Source organism: Mauremys reevesii, linkage group 11 (genome assembly GCF_016161935.1).
Source record: "Mauremys reevesii isolate NIE-2019 linkage group 11, ASM1616193v1, whole genome shotgun sequence".
Lineage (NCBI taxonomy): Eukaryota > Metazoa > Chordata > Testudines > Geoemydidae > Mauremys > Mauremys reevesii.
In genome coordinates this window covers 59041123-59047122 of record NC_052633.1, presented here as the reverse complement: position 1 = coordinate 59047122, position 6000 = coordinate 59041123, and positions in this window count along the sequence as shown.

The following is a 6000-nucleotide window of genomic DNA, read 5'->3' as shown; positions in this document are numbered from 1 at the left end:
AGTCCTTTTGGCACCTTAGAGACTAACAAATTAAGTGCTGTAAGTTTAACATGTAAGAGCTCTGAGTAAGAACCCAAATTCCAGCATCACTTCCCATTGCATGATTTCCAAGATTTCTGATGAGAGTTCTGCACAAAAGCTGCATTGTTCCCTCTGGGATTTACATCACCATTTTATCCTATTATTCCTGATATTTTGCCAATCATACTGTGAACTTCTTGAGAAGGATGAAAAAGCAGTTTGCCTCCTTGACAGCAAAGAACAGAAAGAAGAGTTCTTTCCTCTTCCTGAAAGAAGTTCTTTTAAAAAAAGTATTTTAACTTGAAGCTCTGCCTTAGATTAACCCAAGGAGCATGCAGTAGGAAAATATGCTTTTATTTTATTTTATTTTATTTTATTTTACCAAACTACTAAATATGGGGATTGGATGGCTCAGGAAATTGGGATGGGATAATAGAATCCTTTTGGACTTTTAGGTCAACCATGCAGTTCTAGTCAAGGCTAGAAGAGGTACATATAGACACTGCAGGATTTCATCTACATCTGGCTCCATTGAAATCAATGATAAAGCTCCCATCCACTTCAATGATAAAACTCCCATCCACTTCAATGAGGCCAGTATTTTACCCTGCACATCCTAAATGGCCCAAGTGCAAAAAAGTTGACAGGTTTCAATCCAGTTCCCTATATACTAATTATCACATCTTAAAACCCATCGACCAGATTCTCTTTTACACTAAGTCCTCTTTACATCACTCTGACTTAAAGTGGACATAAATTATTATTACACCCACTCCTAAACCTCCTTACACTGCGAGAATGGCATACAAGGACCATAGTGGAAATGAGAATCTGACCCATAACGTCCACATGTGGGGAGAGGCACAGCAGCTGAGAAACTGAGAAGTGAGAGTCCTTTTGTGAATAGACCAATACGCCACAGAAACCATGGATTCTCCCTGTGGCTGTGTGCGATACTTGTGTTTTCAGTGTTGCACAGCAATTCTGCAGGGAAGTGATGAGTGGATAGATCAGCAAATGAGTAATTGGAAAGTTGTCGGGCTATAGGGGCCTATGCAAATTTTAGCTGTTCATGGGGATAAATTCTTTTGAAATAATACAAATGTAAATTCTTTCTTAGCAACTACAAGGCATTATATAATCGTATTCACTTTTGTGAATACCTATTTTGTTGTGTCCCATTAATAGACTAAAACTTATTCTTAGGCTAAGTAACTAGCAGCTTTAAGGACTACACCCAGTATCAGAGGGGTAGCCGTGTTAGTCTGGATCTGTAAAAGCAACAAAGAATCCTGTGGCACCTTATAGACTAACAGACGTTTTGCAGCATGAGCTTTCGTGGGTGAATACCCACTTCTTCAGATGCAAGACTACACCCAGGTTTGCTGGTGGTCTACATAGAAAAGGTCTATTCGCCTGTTCAAGCATGTACTTGGTCTTCTGTAAACTATGGGATGGATTCTTCAGGTCCCGTCATCGCTTCTGGTCATGAACGCAGAGAAGATTTTTGTAGGAGATTTGCTTATGTTTTCAAACCAACTTTAAAATGACTTATGCTTCCAGCTCCTCCTAGTATAACTACCAAAGGCAATGAATTGCATAGAGGAGTTTAAACCCCAGAGATAAAGTAAGTCCTCATGTAATATTGTTAACACATGAGACAACTAACAAGCCTTGATTATAAGAAACCAAATAATGCTGAGGTTCGGAAAGAATTAATACATCAGAATTGAGGCTGAGGTTAATGCCATAGAACAGTTTAACCCAGCTTTAAAATCAACATGTTGCCTGACCAAAAGCTATTGTAAAACAGGAGTAATGCAACCTAAATTCTTAATTCACTATAAGAACCGAGAAGCAACGTGCTTAAAACATCTTACTGAGCTTATCTGGGAGACAAATTTTGTGGGTTGAATTGTACCTAATATTGAATTTCTGTATACAAATCCTTATTTACAGAACTGCACAGGCTAATCCAAAGACATCTGTGTTAGGTAGCCATTAGAAGGAGCTACAAAAATTGGTTTCTTAAAGTGGGTCTTTCAATAAACATAGATGATACATTTATTCAAAGAGATCAATGGAATCCATATGGTTTAAATCATCTTAATTTGATACAAAAACTACTTCCTTATGTTTATACTTGAATATAAATATTTTTATTTTTATGAAATTTTTGAAACTCATATTTAAAAACAAACAGAATTTAAATGTGTAAAGGCCTTTTGTAGCCAAAATTTGTTCCATATACCAGTTACTCTAGACATAGCTGAAATAATAACATAGGGCCAAGTTCCAAGCTGTGCAGTTGGAATTATGTCAGTTTATACCAGCTGAGATCTGGCTCACAATGTTAATTGCAACTCTTTTAATTAAAAGACCCTGTTTTCAGTTGCTTTTAACTTTGCCAAACTTTAACTGTTTGGGCTGAAATTTTCCTTGTTGGGTGTCTGCCTCTGGTTGACATTTTTTGGAAAGTTTCAACAAAAAGCGATGTCCAAGAACGAGACTGGGGGAAAATATTGTTTTGCCCTTGTTTTAAAAAAATAATAATTGAGCAGCTCTACTGCCTTCATTCTGGGACTTGAAATTTCCCTGGGCAGAGGGGTGTTCTTGTGTCAGGATGTGTCTTTTGACATCCCAAATTTGATCACAGTTTGCACATGCGCAGTAAAGACTTGTCCGGATTTGGCAGCTGAATTCTCTGAAGATTATCTGCACTAAGCATTCTCCATCCTCTCACTGCTCTTAACTGCTGACCCTGCCGCATCTGTGCCAGTACGATCCCCACAAAATGACTGCGCATGCTCCATCCCAGAGATGCTGGGGCTGAGCAGGGCTTTTTGCCCTGTGATTACTCCTGTCAGGCCAGGGCCACTGTGGCACCGGACACATGAATTGAGAGCAGGGAGATGGTATCTGCTGTGCTCTCCGTGCTGTCTCTGTTGGTACCAGGCAGTGAGGAGGAGGAGGAAAGAAGTAGCCTGATTTGAATGCAGAGGGGTGCAGGAGAGAGTTAGGGCAGGGCAGAGAGGGGATAGGAGCCTAGGGAGGGACAGGTGTTAGAAACTGGAGCAGGGGAGAAGAGCAAGTGCCAGGGAGGATAGAAGATGGCCTCGAACAGAACCAAGGGGTGGAGAAGAGGGAAGTGGAGGGGCAGGAGCCATGGTGGGGGGATAGGAGCAGAGTAGGGGAACATGGTCAGGAGCCAGGGAGGGCAGGGGCAAGCTTTGGGTGGGGGTGGGTAGGAGCCATGGGAGATAGCAGTGGAGGGATTGGGGATAGGAGCAGAGCATGTGGTGTTCAGTGATCATCAGTGCTAAAGGCTAGAGATCTGCTTTGTTCAGCATCTGGTTCCAGTGGGCTGTGCATAACGAGCTTCACAGCACCCCAGACTCTATTTGGGAAGATCATCCCCAAAACCACAGAGTGGACAGGAGCCAGCTGCGAGGGGACAGGAGCAGAAGGGTCTATAACCACTAGAGCACATTTTCCTGCAGAGTTTGGAATAAAACCCATTATTTCAGACTCTCAACACTCCTTTGCTGTCAACAAATAGCTGTGAAAGCCACTGGCAGAGTGTGTCCTCTCGATCCCTTCTATTGACAGGTCCACATTAAAGATAACACCCTCTACTGCTATAGATACACCATTGGCTCAAGTGGTAGTGGACTGTGCTGTGGCTCTAAAGATCCCAATCTTGCTGATGATACATATGTGGTCAGTATGGTTCCATGTGATGGAATTTCTGACATATTAGGTTTTACGTTTTTTAAAAACTTAGGCAATTACTTTCGTAAAATGTTTTTAATGTAACATCAAGGTTGAAAGGCCAACACTGAGAAGTTAGGAAATGCCATAATTAAGGTTAGCTGGACAACCCTCAGTTTTCCCCCCCCTTGTGAGTATGTATTATAATAGTCTTTAATTACAGGATCACATACAATTTTTTTCTACAGGACCCCTACCCTTTTTTTCTTCATTCTTCCTGCCACTGTTGTCTGTAGGATCTCAGCCATATTTGTTGCAGAAGTTGGAAGGTGTGTGGTGACTGAGACAGAGAACTGCTGGAAGCAGGGCCGGCTCCAGCTTTTTTGCCGCCCCAAGCGATGAAGAAAAAAAAAAAAGATAAAAAACCGATTGAGCTGCTGCCGAAGTGCCGCTGCTGAGTGAAGAGAGGGAGTGAAGGCCCTGCCGCTGAATTGCCGCCGAAGACCTGGATGGAGTGCCACCCCTTTCTATTGGCCGCCCCAGGCACCTGCTTCCTTCCCTGGTGCCTGGAGTCATCCCTGGCTGGAAGAGAAAAGATACTCTCATAATTAAAGTGGTTGAATGGCACCATGGAGAACTGGATTCAACACCTGCCCTTTCCACGGAGTTCCTGTGTGATGCAGGGCAAGTCACTTAAACCAAAATTTTCACAGGTGGACACTGTGAGTTCCTCATTTTCTGTGTACCGAACATTTAGATGCCTGGGATAGGATCTGATTTGCAGAAGTACTGAGCACTTGCACATGCAGATCAAGTCAATAGGAGCTCTACTCTGAACCTAAAAAGGGCTATAGAATGCTAAGGACTCTGAAAAATCAGGCCCTACGCTTCTCACATTGGGTTAGGGTACCTAAAATTAGTGAACAGTTCTGACAATTTTGTCTTCAGTTTGTGTCTATTTCCCATGTGTAAAAGAAGGATGATAATACCACCTCCCCTAAAAGAGGTGTTTTGAAGATAAGTTCATAAATGTTTATAAATCACTAAGATACAATGATGAGGGCACCATAGTAAAGCCCAGAAAGAAATTAATATTTTGGATGGTGTGCAGTAAATAATGCATGGTGCTACACAGTGAATGATGAGGAAAAATCTTGAATAACATCTTGAATAACAATCCATTCAGTTTTCAGAGTAGCAGCCGTGTTAGTCTGTATCTGCAAAAAGAACAGGAGTACTTGTGGCACCTTAAAGACTAACAAATTTATTTTAGCATGAGCTTTCGTGAGCTGCAGCTCACTTCTTCGGATGCATAGACTGGAACACACAGACAGGAGATATTTATACATACAGAGAACATGAAAAGGTGGAAGTAGCCATACCAACAGGAAGAGTCTAATCAATTGAGATGAGCTATCATCAGCAGGAGGAAAAAGAACTTTTTGAAGTGATAATTAAGATGGCCCATAGAAGGTGTGAGGAGAACTTAACACAGGGAAACACTTCATGATGTCCACTGAATGTGGCAGGGGTCTGGCAGGGAAAAAGTAGCATGGGATCATGTAACTAAAGACTGTGGCATAATGCATACACAGAAGAGGGGTGAATCAAGATTGCACAGGCAACCTTCATCGTGGCATTTCCTAACTTGGGAGTGCTTGTGTTAGAAATTGGGGAGTGGGTAGTCTGGCCTAATGGGAGGATCTATGAAAAGTAATCAGGTGTCAATTTGGGGTCAGTAGCCAGAAGATGAGCTGGGATTGGAGCTGGGACTGGCAGCCACTGGTCAGGAGGGGAGTGTGGGAGTAGAAGGCAGAGATGAGACGAGGATCACACATGGAGCAGGAGCAAGGCAGGAATGTGGAACAGGATGGGAGAGGAGCAGGAATCCAGTGCCGGGTTTACAATGGCACCAGTGGTGCCATGGAGCCAGGCCAATGCTCAGACAGGGCCCCAGCCTGCTCTGCTTGCACTGTGCCCTGAGACCCCGCCAGCCCGCTGGTTCCCCACCACTTTCTCCTCTTGGCCAGCCTGCTGGCAGGCCGAGGGCTCCTCTCCACCCCCTAGCCCCACCCACCGGCTTCTCTCTGCTTCCTGGTCTGACCCCAGTGCACCTCCGGCTCCAGACAATCTCTGCTTCCCACCACCTGTGAGGCCCCACCTGTCTCCCTGGAACTGAGCTGCCTGGGACTGGTGCAGAAGCCTGGCCAATCTTGGACAGTTGAGGGAGGGCTGTGTGGAGAGCTTGGCTGGGCCCCTCCAGGCAAG